Source organism: Arachis hypogaea, chromosome 1, assembly GCF_003086295.3.
Source record: "Arachis hypogaea cultivar Tifrunner chromosome 1, arahy.Tifrunner.gnm2.J5K5, whole genome shotgun sequence".
Taxonomy (NCBI): Eukaryota; Viridiplantae; Streptophyta; class Magnoliopsida; order Fabales; family Fabaceae; genus Arachis; species Arachis hypogaea.
The window spans coordinates 26,977,800-26,994,951 of NC_092036.1; the positions used below are offsets into that span (position 1 = coordinate 26,977,800).

General features: G+C 39.5%; 2 non-coding genes across 2 annotated transcripts; both read right to left on the bottom strand.

Annotated features, from left to right (window-relative positions):
- Nucleotides 1-222: 222 nt before the first annotated feature.
- On the bottom strand, nucleotides 223-330 carry LOC112716270 (small nucleolar RNA R71). Its single transcript, XR_003160239.1, has one exon. It is a non-coding gene; the product is annotated as a small nucleolar RNA R71 (small nucleolar RNA).
- A 15,606-nt stretch (nucleotides 331-15,936) lies between these two features.
- Nucleotides 15,937-16,044, bottom strand: LOC112715661 (small nucleolar RNA R71). The gene has a single exon (XR_003159895.1). It is a non-coding gene; the product is annotated as a small nucleolar RNA R71 (small nucleolar RNA).
- Between the last annotated feature and the right edge of the window lie 1,108 nt (nucleotides 16,045-17,152).

A 17,152-nucleotide genomic window follows, 5' to 3' on the forward strand; every position in this document is an offset into this window, starting at 1 on the left:
TTGGAAGATCCTCATCAGTTTTTAGCTGAATTCTTGCAAATCTGTGACACTGTCAAGACTAATGGGGTTGACCCTGAGGTCTACAGACTTATGCTATTCCCTTTTGCTGTAAGAGACAGAGCTAGGACATGGTTGGATTCACAACCTAAAGAAAGCCTGGACTCTTGGGAAAAGCTAGTCAATGCCTTCTTGGCAAAGTTCTTTCCACCTCAAAAATTGAGTAAGCTTAGAGTGGAAGTCCAAACCTTCAGACAGAAGGAAGGAGAATCCCTCTATGAAGCTTGGGAAAGATACAAACAATTAATCAGAAAGTGTCCTTCTGATATGCTTTCTGAATGGAGCATCATAGGTATTTTCTATGATGGTCTCTCTGAACTATCCAAAATGTCTTTGGATAGCTCTGCTGGAGGCTCTCTTCATCTGAAGAAGACGCCTACAGAAGCTCAAGAGCTGATTGAAATGGTTGCAAATAACCAATTCATGTACACTTCTGAAAGGAATCCTGTGAACAATGGGACTAGTCAGAAGAAAGGAGTTCTTGAGATTGACACTCTGAATGCCATATTGGCTCAGAACAAAATATTGACTCAACAAGTCAATATGATCTTTCAAAGTCTGTCTGGAATGCAAAATGCACCAAGCAGTACTAAGGAAGCTTCATCTGAGGAAGAAGCTTATGATCCTGAGAACCCTTCAATGGAAGAGGTGAATTACATGGGAGAATCCTATGGAAACACCTATAATCCTTCATGGAGAAATCATCCAAATCTCTCATGGAAGGATCAACAGAGACCTCAACAAGGTTTCAACAATAATAATGGTGGAAGAAACAGGTTTAGCAATAGCAAGCCTTTTCCATCATCTTCTCAGCAACAGACAGAGAGTTCTAAGCAGAATACCTCTGACTTAGCAACCATGGTCTCTGATCTAATCAAAACCACTCAAAGTTTCATGACTGAAACAAGGTCCTCCATTAGAAACTTGGAGGCACAAGTGGGTCAGCTGAGCAAGAAAATTACTGAACTCCCTCCTAGTACTCTTCCAAGCAATACAGAAGAAAATCCAAAAGGAGAGTGCAAGGCCATCAACATGGCCGAATTTTGGGAGGAAGGAGAGGCAGTGAACGCCACTGAGGAAGACCTCAATGGACGTCCACTGGCCTCCAATGAGTTCCCCAATGAGGAACCATGGGAATCTGAGGCTCAAAATGAGACCATAGAGATTCCATTGGACTTACTTCTGCCATTCATGAGCTCTGATGAGTATTCTTCCTCTGAAGAGGATGAGTATGTCACTGAAGAGCAAGTTGCTAAATACCTTGGAGCAATCATGAGGTTAAATGACAAGTTATTTGGAAATGAAACTTGGGAGGATGAAGCTCCTTTGCTCACCAAAGAACTGGATAACTTGTCTAGGCAGAAACTGCCTCAAAAGAGACAGGATCCTGGGAAGTTTTCAATACCTTGTACCATAGGCACCATGACCTTCAAGAAAGCCTTGTGTGACTTAGGGTCAAGTGTAAACCTCATGCCTCTCTCTGTAATGGAGAAGTTAGGGATCTTTGAGGTGCAGGCTGCAAAAATCTCACTAGAGATGGCAGACAATTCAAGAAAACAAGCCTATGGACTTGTAGAGGATGTTCTGGTAAAAGTTGAAGACCATTACATCCCTGCTGATTTCATAGTCCTAGAGACTGGGAAGTGCATGGATGAATCCATCATCCTTGGCAGACCCTTCCTAGCCACAGCAAGGGCTATGATTGATGTTGATAGAGGATAATTGATCATTCAAGTGAATGAAGAATCCTTTGTGTTTAAGGCTCAAGGATATCCCTCTGACATCATGGAGAGGAAGCATGAAGAGCTTCTCTCAAAACAGAGCCAAACAGAGCCCCCAAAGTCAAACTCTAAGTTTGGTGTTGGGAGGCCACAACCAACTTCTAAGTTTGGTGTTGAACCCCCACATTCAAACTCTAAGTTTGGTGTTGGGAGGTTCCAACATGGCTCTGAGCATTTCTGAGGCTCCATGAGAGCCCTCTGTCAAGCTACTGACATTAAAGAAGCGCTTGTTGGGAAGCAACCCAATGTTATATTTTATCTATTTTCTTTTGTTATTTTATATTTTTTGTAGGTTGATGATCATGAGAAGTCACAAAATCAATGAAAAAAGCAAAAACAGAATGAAAAACAGAAAGAAAAACAGCACACCTTGGAGGAGAGCGTGCTGGCGTTTAAACGCCAGTGAGGCTAGCTGTTGGGCGTTTAACGCCCAGTCTGGCACCATTCTGGGCGTTTAACGCCAGAAAGGGGCACCAGACTGGCGTTAAACGCCAGAAAAGGGCAAGAAGCTGGCGTTAAACGCCAGAAATGGGCACCAGCCCGGCGTTTAACGCCAGAATTGGCACAAAACGAGATTTTGCTTGCCATTTGGTGCAGGAATGACTTTTCCTTGACACCTCAGGATCTGTGGACCCCACAGGATCCCCACCTACCCTACCACACTCTCTCTCTTCTTCACCCATCCACCAATCACCTGAACACCTCTTCCCCAAAAACCCTTCACCTATCAAATCCCATCTTTCTCTTCACCACTCACATCCATCCTTCATAAAACCCCACCTACCTCACCATTCAAATTCAAACCACTTTCCCACCCAAACCCACCCTCAATTGACCAAACCCTACCCTTCCCCCTCTCCTATATAAACCCATCTTCACTCCTTCATTTTCACACAACCTAAACACTACTTCTTCCCTTTTGGCCGAACACAAAGCCATTCCCTTCTTCCTCATTTCTTCTTCTTCTACTCTCTTCTTTCTTCTTTTGCTCGAGGACGAGCAAACATTTTAAGTTTGGTGTGGTAAAAGCATTACTTTTTGTTTTTCCATAACCATTTATGGCATCCAAGGCCGGAGAAACCTCTAGAAAGAGGAAAGGGAAGGCAAAAGCTTCCACCTCCGAGTCATGGGAGATGGAAAGATTCATCTCAATGGTGCATCAAGACCACTTCTATGAAGTTGTGGCCTTGAAGAAGGTGATCCCCGAGGCCCCTTTTTCACTCAAAAAGGGTGAATATCCGGAGATCCGACATGAGATCCGAAGAAGAGGTTGGGAAGTTCTTACCAACCCCATTCAACAAGTCGGAATCTTAATGGTTAAAGAGTTCTATGCCAATGCATGGATCACCAAGAACCATGATCAAAGTGTGAACCCGGATCCAAAGAACTATCTTACTATGGTTCGGGGGAAATACTTGGATTTTAGTCCGGAAAGTGTAAGGATGGCATTCAATTTGCCCATGATGCAAGGAGATGAACATCCATACACTAGAAGGGTCAACTTTGATCAAAGGTTGGACCAAGTCCTCACAGTTATTTGTGAAGAGGGCGCCCAATGGAAGAGAGATTCAAGAGGGAAGCCGGTTCAATTGAGAAGGCATGACCTCAAGCCCGTGGCTAGAGGATGGTTAGAGTTTATTCAACGCTCAATCATTCCCACTAGCAACCGGTCCGAAGTTACCATAGACCGGGCTATCATGATTCATAGCATCATGATTGGAGAAGAAATAGAAGTTCATGAGGTTATATCTCAAGAACTTTACAAGGTGGCGGACAAGTCCTCTACCTTGGCAAGATTAGCCTTCCCTCATCTCATTTGTCACCTCTGTTATTCAGTTGGAGTTGACATAGAGGGAGACATCCCTATTGATGAGGACAAGCCCATCACTAAGAAGAGGATGGAGCACACAAGAGACCCCACTCATCATGAGATCCCTGAGATACCTCAAGGGATGCACTTTCCTCCACAAAACTATTGGGAGCAATTAAACACCTCCCTAGGAGAATTGAGTTCCAACATGGGACAACTAAGGGTGGAGCATCAAGAACACTTCATCATCCTCCATGAAATTAGAGAAGATCAAAGAATCATGAGAGAGGAGCAACAAAGACAAGGAAGAGACATTGAGGAGCTCAAGCACTCCATAGGATCTTCAAGAGGAAGAAAGAGCCGCCATCACTAAGGTGGACCCGTTCTTTAATTTCCTTGTTCTTTATTTTCCTGTTTTTCGAAATTTTAGTGCTTATGTTTGTCTATGTTTGTGTCTTGTGATCATTAGTATCTTAGTGTCTATGCCTTAAAGTTATGAATGTCCTATGAATCCATCACCTTTCTTAAATAAAAAAATGTTCTTAATTGAAAAAGAAAGAATTGCATGAATTTTGAATTTTATAACAGTTTAATTATTTTGATGTGGTGGCAATATTTTTGTTTTCTGAATGTATGCTTAAACAATGCATATGTCTTTTGAATTTGTGGTTCATGAATGTTGGCTCTTGAAAGAATGATGAAAAAGGAGACATGTTACTGAGGATCTGAAAAATCATAAAAATGATTCTTGAAGCAAGAAAAAAGCAGTGAATACAAAAAAAAAATTCGAAAAAAAAGAAAAAGAAAGAAAAGGAAAGAAATAAAGTTGTGATCCAAGGCAAAAAGAGTGTGCTTAAGAACCCTGGACACCTCTAATTGGGGACTCTAGCAAAGCTGAGTCACAATCTGAAAAGGTTCACCCAATTATGTGTCTGTGGCATGTATGTATCCGGTAGTAATACTGGAAGACAGAGTGCTTTGGGCCACGGCCAAGACTCAATAAGTAGCTGTGTTCAAGAATCATCATACTTAACTAGGAGAATCAATGACACTATCTAGATTCTGAGTTCCTAAAGAAGCCAATCATTCTGAATTTCGAAGGATAGAGTGAGATGCCAAAACTATTCAGAGGCAAAAAGCTAAAAGCCCCGCTCATCTAATTAATACTGATCTTCATAGATGTTTTTGGAATTCATTGCATATTCTCTTCTTTTTATCTTACTTGATTTTCAGTTGCTTGAGGACAAGCAACAATTTAAGTTTGGTGTTGTGATGAGCGGATAATTTGTACGCTTTTTGGCATTGTTTTTAGTATGTTTTTAGTATGATCTAGTTAGTTTTTAGTATATTTTTATTAGTTTTTAGTTAAAATTCACTTTTCTGGACTTTACTATGAGTTTGTGTGTTTTTCTGTGATTTCAGGTATTTTCTGGCTGAAATTGAGGGACCTGAGCAAAAATCTGATTCAGGTATTGAACACCAAGTTTTTGGATTCATTACCGGGGATTATTTGATTTGTGAAAAGTATTGATCACAATTTCGCGCTACCACATAAACACAATTTTTGCTCAGGTCCCTCAATTTCAGCCAGAAAATACCTGAAATCACAGAAAAACACACAAACTCATAGTAAAGTCCAGAAAAGTGAATTTTAACTAAAAACTAATAAAAATATACTAAAAACTAACTAGATCATACTAAAAACAATGCCAAAAAGCGTACAAATTATCCGCTCATCACAACACCAAACTTAAATTGTTGCTTGTCCTCAAGCAACTGAAAATCAAATAAGATAAAAAGAAGAGAATATGCAATGAATTCCAAAAACATCTATGAAGATCAGTATTAATTAGATGAGCGGGGCTTTTAGCTTTTTTGCTTCTGAACAGTTTTGGCAGCTCACTCTATCCTTTGAAATTCAGAATGATTGGCTTCTTTAGGAACTCAGAATCTAGATAGTGTCATTGATTCTCCTAGTTAAGTATGATGATTCTTGAACATAGCTACTTATTGAGTCTTGGCCGTGGCCCAAAGCACTCTGTCTTCCAGTATTACCACCGGATACATACATGCCACAGACACATAATTGGGTGAACCCTTTCAGATTGTGACTCAGCTTTGCTAGAGTCCCCAATTAGAGGTGTCCAGGGTTCTTAAGCACACTCTTTTTGCCTTGGATCACAACTTTATTTCTTTCTTTTTCTTTCTTTTCTTTTTCTTTTTCTCCCCTTTTTTTTCGAAATTTTTTTTTGTATTCACTGCTTTTCCTTGCTTCAAGAATCATTTTTATGATTTTTCAGATCCTCAGTAACATGTCTCCTTTTTCATCATTCTTTCAAGAGCCAACATTCATGAACCACAAATTCCAAAGACATATGCACTGTTTAAGCATACATTCAGAAAACAAAAATATTGCCACCACATCAAAATAATTAAACTGTTATAAAATTCAAAATTCATGCAATTCTTTTCTTTTCCAATTAAGAACATTTTTCATTCAAGAAAGGTGATGGATTCATAGGACATTCATAACTTTAAGGCATAGACACTAAGATACTAATGATCACAAGACACAAACATAGACAAACACATGCACTAAAATTTCGAAAAACAGGAAAATAAAGAACAAGGAAATTAAAGAACGGGTCCACCTTAGTGATGGCGGCTCTTTCTTCCTCTTGAAGATCCTATGGAGTGCTTGAGCTCCTCAATGTCTCTTCCTTGTCTTTGTTGCTCCTCTCTCATGATTCTTTGATCTTCTCTAATTTCATGGAGGATGATGGAGTGTTCTTGATGCTCCACCCTTAGTTGTCCCATGTTGGAACTCAATTCTCCTAGGGAGGTGTTTAGTTGCTCCCAATAGTTTTGTGGAGGAAAGTGCATCCCTTGAGGTATCTCAGGGATCTCATGATGAGTGGGGTCTCTTGTGTGCTCCATCCTCTTCTTAGTGATGGGCTTGTCCTCATCAATAGGGATGTCTCCCTCTATGTCAACTCCAACTGAATAACAGAGGTGACAAATGAGATGAGGGAAGGCTAACCTTGCCAAGGTAGAGGACTTGTCCGCCACCTTGTAAAGTTCTTGAGATATAACCTCATGAACTTCTATTTCTTCTCCAATCATGATGCTATGAATCATGATAGCCCGGTCTATGGTAACTTCGGACCGGTTGCTAGTGGGGATGATTGAGCGTTGGATAAACTTAACCATCCTCTAGCCACGGGTTTGAGGTCATGCCTTCTCAATTGAACCGGCTTCCCTCTTGAATCTCTCTTCCATTGGGCGCCCTATTCACAAATAACTGTGAGGACTTGGTCCAACCTTTGATCAAAGTTGACCCTTCTAGTGTAAGGATGTTCATCTCCTTGCATCATGGGCAAATTGAATGCCATCCTTACACTTTCCGGACTAAAATCCAAGTATTTCCCCCGAACCATAGTAAGATAGTTCTTTGGATCCGGGTTCACACTTTGATCATGGTTCTTGGTGATCCATGCATTGGCATAAAACTCTTGAACCATCAAGATTCCGACTTGTTGAATGGGGTTGGTAAGAACTTCCCAACCTCTTCTTCGGATCTCATGTTGGATCTCCGGATATTCACCCTTTTTGAGTGAAAAAGGGACCTCGGGGATCACCTTCATCAAGGCCACAACTTTATAGAAGTGGCCTTGATGCACCCTTGAGATGAATCTCTCCATCTCCCATGACTCGGAGGTGGAAGCTTTTGCCTTCCCTTTCCTCTTTCTAGAGGTTTCTCCGGCCTTGGATGCCATAAATGGTTATGGAAAAACAAAAAGCAATGCTTTTACCACACCAAACTTAAAATGTTTGCTCGTCCTCGAGCAAAAGAAGAAAGAAGAGAGTAGAAGAAGAAGAAATGAGGAAGAAGGGAATGGCTTTGTGTTCGTCCAAAAAGGGGGAGAAGTGGTGTTTAGGTTGTGTGAAAATGAAGGAGTGAAGGAGGGATTATATAGGAGTGGGGGAAGGGTAGGGGTCGGTCATGGATGGGTGGGTTTGGGAGGAAAAGTGGTTTAAATTTGAATAGTGAGGTAGGTGGGGTTTTATGAAGGATGGATGTGAGTGGTGAAGAGAAAGATGGGATTTGATAGGTGAAGGGTTTTTGGGGAAGAGGTGTTGAGGTGATTGGTGAATGGGTGAAGAAGAAGAGAGAGAGTGGTGGGGTAGGTGGGGATCCTGTGGGGTCCACAGATCCTGAGGTGTCAAGGAAACGTCATCCCTGCACAAATGGCAAGCAAAATCTCGTTTTGTGCCAATTCTGGCGTTAAACGCCGGGCTGGTGCCCATTTCTGGCGTTTAACGCCAGCTTCTTGCCCTTTTCTGGCGTTTAACGCCAGTCTGGTGCCCCTTTCTGGCGTTAAACGCCCAGAATGGTGCCAGACTGGGCGTTAAACGCCCAACAGCTAGCCTCACTGGTGTTTAAACGCCAGTACGCTCTCCTCCAGGGTGTGCTATTTTTCTTTCTGTTTTTCATTCTGTTTTTGCTTTTTTCATTGATTTTGTGACTTCTCATGATCATCAACCTACAAAAAAACATAAAATAACAAAGGAAAATAGATAAAATATAACATTGGGTTGCCTCCCAACAAGCGCTTCTTTAATGTCAGTAGCTTGACAGAGGACTCTCATGGAGCCTCAGAAATGCTCAAAGCCATGTTGGAACCTTCCAACACCAAACTTAGAGTTTGAATGTGGGGGTTCAACACCAAACTTAGAAGTTGGTTGTGGCCTCCCAACACCAAACTTAGAGTTTGACTGTGGGGGCTCTGTTTGGCTCTGTTTTGAGAGAAGCTCTTCATGCTTCCTCTCCATGATGACAAAGGGATATCCTTGAGCCTTGAACACAAAGGATTCTTCATTCACTTGAATGATCAACTCTCCTCTATCAACATCAATGACAGCCTTTGCTGTGGCTAGGAAGGGTCTGCCAAGGATGATGGATTCATCCATGCACTTCCCAGTCTCTAGGACTATGAAATCAGTAGGGATGTAATGGTCTTCAACTTTTACCAGAACGTCCTCTACAAGTCCATAGGCTTGTTTTCTTGAATTGTCTGCCATCTCTAGTGAGATTTTTGCAGCTTGCACCTCAAAGATCCTTAACTTCTCCACTACAGAGAGAGGCATGAGGTTTACACTTGATCCTAAGTCACACAAGGCCTTATTGAAGGTCATGGTGCCTATGGTACAAGGTATTGAAAACTTCCCAGGATCCTGTCTCTTTTGAGGCAGTTTCTGCCTAGACAAGTTATCCAGTTCTTTGGTGAGCAAAGGGGCTTCATCCTCCCAAGTCTCATTTCCAAATAACTTGTCATTTAACTTCATGATTGCTCCAAGGTATTTAGCAACTTGCTCTTCAGTGACATACTCATCCTCTTCAGAGGAAGAATACTCATCAGAGCTCATGAATGGCAGAAGTAAGTCCAATGGAACCTCTATGGTCTCATTTTGAGCCTCAGATTCCCATGGTTCCTTATTGGGGAACTCATTGGAGGCCAGTGGACGTCCATTGAGGTCCTCCTCAGTGGCGTTCACTGCCTCTTCTTCCTCCCAAAATTCGGCCATGTTGATGGCCTTGCACTCTCCTTTTGGATTTTCTTCTGTATTGCTTGGAAGAGTACTAGGAGGGAGTTCAGTAATTTTCTTGCTCAGCTGACCCACTTGTCCCTCCAAATTTCTAATGGAGGACCTTGTTTCAGTCATGAAACTTTGAGTGGTTTTGATTAGATCAGAGACCATGGTTGCTAAGTCAGAGTGGTTCTGCTTAGAATTCTCTGTCTGTTGCTGAGAAGATGATGGAAAAGGCTTGCTATTGCTAAACCTGTTTCTTCCACCATTATTATTGTTGAAACCTTGTTGAGGTCTCTGTTGATCCTTCCATGAGAGGTTTGGGTGATTTCTCCATGAAGGATTATAGGTGTTTCCATAGGGTTCTCCCATGTAATTCACCTCTTCCATTGAAGGGTTCTCAGGATCATAAGCTTCTTCCTCAGATGAAGCTTCTTTAGTACTGCCTGGTGCATTTTGCATTCCAGACAGACTTTGAGAAATCATATTGACTTGTTGAGTCAATATCTTATTCTGAGCCAGTATGGCATTCAGAGTGTCAATCTCAAGAACTCCTTTCTTCTGACTAGTCCCATTGTTCACAGGATTCCTTTCAGAAGTGTACATGAATTGGTTATTTGCAACCATTTCAATCAGCTCTTGAGCTTCTGTAGGCGTCTTCTTCAGATGAAGAGATCCTCCAGCAGAGCTATCCAAAGACATCTTGGATAGTTCAGAGAGACCATCATAGAAAATTCCAATGATGCTCCATTCAGAAAGCATGTCAGAGGGACACTTTCTGATTAGTTGTTTGTATCTTTCCCAAGCTTCATAGAGGGATTCTCCTTCCTTCTGTCTGAAGGTTTGGACTTCCACTCTAAGCTTACTCAATTTTTGAGGTGGAAAGAACTTTGCCAAGAAGGCATTGACTAGCTTTTCCCAAGAGTTCAGGCTTTCTTTAGGTTGAGAATCCAACCATGTTCTAGCTCTGTCTCTTACAGCAAAAGGGAATAGCATAAGTCTGTAGACCTCAGGGTCAACCCCATTAGTCTTGACAGTGTCACAGATTTGCAAGAATTCAGCTAAGAACTGATGAGGATCTTCCAATGGAAGTCCATGGAACTTGCAATTCTGTTGCATTAGAGAAACTAATTGAGGCTTAAGCTCAAAATTGTTTGCTCCAATGGTAGGGATAGAGATGCTTCTCCCATAGAAGTCGGGAGTAGGTGCAGTAAAGTCACCCAGCACCTTCCTTGCATTATTGGCATTGTTGTTGTTTTCGGCTGCCATGTGTTCTTCTTCTTTGAAGATTTCTGTTAGGTCCTCTACAGAGAATTGTGCCTTAGCTTCTCTTAGCTTTCGCTTCAAGGTCCTTTCAGGTTCAGGATCAGCCTCAACAAGAATGCTTTTGTCCTTGCTCCTGCTCATAAGAAAGAGAAGAGAACAAAAAAAATGTGGAATCCTCTATGTCACAGTATAGAGATTCCTTAAGGTGTCAGAGGAAAAGAAAAATAGAAGGCAGAAGTAGAAAATTCGAACTTATCAAAGAAGATGGAGTTCAAATTTTGCATTAAGGAATAGTGTTAGTCCATAAATAGAAGGATGTGAGAAGAAGGGAAGTAATTTTCGAAAATCAAGTAAAAGATTTTGAAAACATTTTGAAAAACACTAATTGATTTTCGAAAATAAAAGTTGAAAAAAATCAAGTGGTTTTTGAAAAAGAATTTGAAATTAGAAATCAAAAAGATCTGATTTGAAAGTTATTTTGAAAAAGATGTGGTTAAGAAGATATGATTGGTTTTAAAAAGATGTGATTGAAAAGATATGATTTGAAAAACATTTTAAAAAGATTTGATTTTAAAAATTAATGACTTGGCTATCAAGAAAAGATATGATTCAAACATTAAACCTTTCTCAACAGAAAAAGTAACATACTTGATATGTTGACTCAAATCATTAATTGATAGCAAGTATTTTTGAAAATAGAAAGAAATTGATTTTGAAAAAGATTTGATTGAAAAGATTGATTTGAAAAAGATTTGATTTTGAAAAACTTTGAAAACTGAAAAAAAAATCTGCATTAAAAACAAAATCTTCCCTCTTGTGCCATCCTGGCGTTAAACGCCCAGAATGGTGCACATTCTGGCGTTTAACGCCCAAAACTATACCCTTTTGGGCGTTAAACGCCCAACCAGGTACCCTGGCTGGCGTTTAAACGCCAGTCTGTCCTTCTTCACTGGGCGTTTTGAACGCCCAGCTTTTTCTGTGTAATTCCTCTGCTGTATGTTCTGAATCTTCAATTCTCTGTATTATTGACTTGAGAAGACACAAATTAAAAATATTTTTTGATTTTTAATAATAAGGAAAAATCAAAATGCAACAAGAATCAAATATCAATGCATGCAGGACACCAAACTTAGCAGTTTGTATACTACTGACACTAATGGGAATGCATATGAGACACAAAAACACTCAAGTCAAGAGAATTCAAAGATTAGATAAAGAAATCATCAAGAATTATTTGAAGATCCTTAAGACACATGAATGAATGCATGCAATTGACACCAAACTTAACATGAGACACTAGACTCAAACAAGAAATATTTTTGGATTTTATGACTTTGTAAATTTTTTTGTGCTTTTTTCGAAAATTAAGTGGAAAAAGAAAATAAAGGTCTCAAAATTCTTAATGAGAATTCCAGGAATCATGCAATGCTAGTCTAAGACTCCGGTCCAGGAATTAGACATGGCTTCACAGCCAGCCAAGCTTTCAAGGAAAGCTTCGGTCCAAAACACTAGACATGGCCAATGGCCAGCCAAGCCTTAGCAAATCACTGCTCCAAAAGCAAGATTGATAAAAATCAACAAGCTTTTGTGATGATAAGTTGAAACCTCCGTCCAATGAAATTAGACATGGCTTCACAACCAGCCAGACTTCAACAAGTCACCATGAAACTCTAGAATTCACCTTCAAGAATTCCGAAAAAAAATACCTAATCTAAGCAACAAGATGAACCGTCAGTTGTCCAAACTCAACAATCCCCGGCAACAGCGCCAAAAACTTGGTAGCGCGAAATTGTGATCAATACTTTTCACAAATCAAATAATCCCCGGTAATGAATCCAAAAACTTGGTGTTCAATACCATGGCATAAACACAACTTCGCACAACTAACCAGCAAGTGTACTGGGTCCTCCAAGTAATAAACCTTACGCGAGTAAGGGTCGATCCCACAGAGATTGTTGGTATGAAGCAAGCTATGGTCACCTTGTAAATCTTAGTCAGGCAAACTCAAATGGGTATGGTGATAAACGAATAAAACATAAAGATAAAGATAGAGATACTTATGTAATTCATTGGTAGGAATTTCAGATAAGCGTATGAAGATGCCTTCCCTTCCGTCTCTCTGCTTTCCTACTGTCTTCATCCAATCCTTCTTACTCCTTTCCATGGCAAGCTTAAGCAAGGGTTTCACCGTTGTCAGTGGCTACCTCCCATCCTCTCAGTGGAAATGTTCAACGCACCCTGTCACGGCACGGCTATCCATCTGTCGGTTCTCGATCAGGCCGGAATAGAATCCAGTGATTCTTTTGCGTCTGTCACTAACGCCCCGCCCTCAGGAGTTTGAAGCACGTCACAGTCATTCAATCATTGAATCCTACTCAGAATACCACAGACAAGGTTAGACCTTCCGGATTCTCTTGAATGCCGCCATCAGTTCTAGCCTATACCACGAAGACTCTGATCTCACGGAATGGCTGGCTCGGTTGTCAGGCGAGCACTCGGTTGTCAGGCGATCAACCATGCATCGTGTATCAGGAATCCAAGAGATATTCACCCAATCGAAGGTAGAACGGAGGTGGTTGTCAGTCACACGTTCATAGGTGAGAATGATGATGAGTGTCACGGATCATCACATTCATCAAGTTGAAGAACAAGTGATATCTTAGAACAAGAACAAGCGGAATTGAATAGAAGAACAATAGTAATTGCATTAATACTCGAGGTACAGCAGAGCTCCACACCTTAATCTATGGTGTGTAGAAACGCCACCGTTGAAAATACATAAGAACAAGAGTGATCATTGGCTTCGGTCCCAAAGAGGGAACCAGAAGAACCAAGATGAAAATACAATAGTATAACGTCCTACTTATAGAAAACTAGTAGCCTAGGGTGTACAGAGATGAGTAAATGACATAAAAATCCACTTCCGGGCCCACTGGGTGTGTGCTTGGGCTGAGCATTGAAGCATTTTCGTGTAGAGACTCTTCATGGAGTTTAACGCCAGCTTTTATGCCAGTTTGGGCGTTTAACTCCCATTTTGGTGCCAGTTCCGGCGTTTAACGCTGGGATTTCTGAGGGTGAATTTGAACGCCGGTTTGGGCCATCAAATCTTGGGCAAAGTATGGACTATCATATATTGCTGGAAAGCCCAAGATGTCTACTTTCCAACTCCGTTGAGAGAGCGCCAATTGGGCTTCTGTAGCTCCAGAAAATTCGCTTCGAGTGCAGGGAGGTCAGAATCCAACAGCATCTGCAGTCCTTTTTAGTCTCTGAATCAGATTTTTGCTCAGGTCCCTCAATTTCAGCCAGAAAATACCTGAAATCACAGAAAAACACACAAACTCATAGTAAAGTCCAGAAAAGTGAATTTTAACTAAAAACTAATAAAAATATACTAAAAACTAACTAGATCATACTAAAAACATACTAAAAACAATGCCAAAAAGCGTACAAATTATCCGCTCATCATTATGCCATGGTATTGAACACTAAGTTTTTGGATTCATTACTGGAGATTAGTTGATTTGTGAAAAGTATTGATCACAATTTCGCGCTACCAACGGTTCATCTTGTTTCTCAGATTAGGTAATTTTCCTTTCAAAAAGTTTTCAAAAATCTTTCAAAAAATTTTCTTTATTTTCGTTTTTCAAAAATATAATTTTCGAAAAATACAAAAAATTAGAAAATCATAAAATCAAAAAAATATTTTGTGTTTCTTGTTTAAGTCTAGAGTCAAATTTTAAGTTCGGTGTCAATTGCATGTTTTTAAAAATTTATGCATTTTTCGAAAATTTCATGCATGGTGTTCTTCATGATCTTCAAGTTGTTCTTGATAAGTCTTCTTGTTTGATCTTTAAATTTTCTTGTTTTGTGTTTTTTGTTGTTTTCCATATGCATTTTTGCATTCATAGTGTCTAAGCATTGAAAATTTCTAAGTTTGGTGTCTTGCATGTTTTTTCTTTTCTTGAAAATTTTTCAAAAATAAGTCTTGATATTCATCTTGATCTTCAAAGTGTTCTTGGTATTCATCTTGACATTCATAGTGTTCTTGCATGCATCATGTGTTTTGATTCATAATTTTCATATTGTGAGTCATTTTTGTTGTTTTTCTCTCTCATCATTAAAAATTCAAAAAATCAAAAAAATATATTTTCCTTATTTTACTCAAAAAATTCGAAATCTTTGGGTTGACTTAGTCAAAACATTTTAAAATTAGTTGTTTCTTGTTAGTCAAGTCAAGATTTCAATTTTAAAAATTCAAGTTTATTACTTTCTTGTTAAGAAAGGTTCAATCTTTAAATTCTAGCGTCATATCTTTTAGTTTCTTGTTAGTCAAGTAATCAATTTTAATTTAAAAATCAAATCTTTTTCAAAATATCTTTTTCAATCATATCTTTTTAAAATATCTTTTTCAAATCATATCTTTTTCAAAAATTTGAGTTCAAAATATCTTTTCTAACTTCTTATCTTTTCAAAAATAAATTTTCAAATCTTTTTTAACTAACTAATTAACTTTTTGTTTGTTTCTTATCTTTTTCAAAACCACCTAACTACTTTTTTCTCTCTAATTTTCGAAAATTCCTCTCCCTTTTTCAAATATTCTTTCTAATTAACTAATTGTTCAAATTTTAATTTTAATTTTATTTCTTTTCTTAATTTTCGAAAATCACTAACCTGTTTTCAAAAATAATTTTTGAAAACTCTTCTATCTCATCTCTTTCTATTTATTTATTTATCTACTAACACTTCTCTTCCACTCAAGAATTCGAACTCACTCTTCCCCCTTGTGTTTAGATTCTTATCTTTTCACTTCTTCTATTCTTTTCTTCTTCTACTAACATAAAGGAATCTTTTTACTGTGGTAAAGAGGATCCCTATTATTATTTTCTGTTCCCTTCTTTTTCATATGAGATAGAGCAAGGACAATAATATTCTTATTGAAACAGATCTTGAACCTGAAAGGACTCTGAAGAGGAAATTAAGAGAAGCTAAATTACAACAATCCAGAGACAACCTTACAGAAATTTTTGAAAAGAAAGAGGAGATGGAAGCCGAAAATATAATGCAAGGAGGATGCTTGGTGACTATACTATACCTACTTCCAAATTTGATGGAAGAAGCATCTCAATCCCTGCCATTGGAGCAAACAATTTTGAGATGAAACCTCAACTAGTTGCTCTAATACAACAGAACTGCAAGTTCCATGGACTTCCATCAGAAGATCCCTATCAGTTTTTAACTGAATTCTTGCAGATCTGCGAGACTGTTAAGACTAATGGAGTAGATCCTGAAGTCTACAGGCTCATGCTCTTCCCTTTTGCTGTAAGAGACATGGCTAGAACATGGTTGGACTCTCAACCTAAAGATAGCGTGGACTCTTGGGATAAGCTGGTCACGGCCTTATTGGCTAAGTTCTTTCCTCCTCAAAAGCTGAGCAAGCTTAGAGTGGATGTTTAGACCTTCAAACAAAAAGATGGTGAATCCCTCTATGAAGCATGGAAAAGATACAAACGGATGACCAAAACGTGTCCTTCTGACATGCTTTCAGAGTGGACCATTTTGGATATATTCTATTATGGTCTATCTAAGTTCTCTAAGATGTCACTGGACCATTCTGCCGGTGGATCCATTCACCAAAAAAAATGCCTGCAGAAGCTCAAGAACTCATTGACATGGTTGCAAATAACCAGTTCATGTACACTTCTGAGAGGAATTCTGTGAGTAATGGGACGCCTCAGAGGAAGAGAGTTCTTGAAATTGATGCTCTGAATGCCATATTGGCTCAGAACAAAATGTTGACTCAGAAAGTCAACATGATTTCACAAAGTTTGAATGGATGGAAAAATGCGTCCAACAGTACTAAAGAGGCATCTTCTGAAGAAGAAGCTTATGATTCTGAGAACCCTGCAATGGCAGAGGTAAATTACATGGGTGAACCCCATGGGAACACCTATAATTCCTCATGGAGAAATCATCCAAATTTCTCATGGAAGGATCAGCAAAAGCCCCAACAAGGCTTTAATAATGGTGGAAGAAACAGACTTAGCAATAATAAGCCTTTTCCATCATCTTCTCAGCAACAGACAGAGCATTCTGAGCAGAGCTCCTCTAGCTTAGTAAACATAGTCTCTGATTTGTCTAAGGCCACTTTAAGTTTCATGAGTGAAACAAGGTCATCCATCAGAAATTTGGAGGCACAAGTGGGCCAGCTGAGTAAGAAAATCACTGAAATTCCTCCTAGTACTCTCCCAAGCAATACAGAAGAGAATCCAAAAAGAGAGTGCAAGGCTTTTGATATAATTAACATGGCCAAACCTAAAGAGGAAGGGGAGGACGTGAATCCCAATGAGGAAGACCTCATGGGACGTCTCCCAGACAAGAAGGAGTTCCCTATTGAGGACCTACAGGAATCTGAGGCTCATACAGAGACCATAGAGATTCCATTAAACCTCTTTCTGCCATTCATGAGTCTGAGAACTATTCTTCCTCTGAAGAGGATGAAGATGTAACTGGAGAGCAAGTTGCTCAATATCTGGGAGCTATCATGAAGCTGAATGCAAAATTGTTTGGTAATGAGACTTGGAAAGGTGAGCCTCCCTTGCTCATTAGTGAACTAGATACATGGGTTCAGCAAACTCTACCTCAAAAGAAA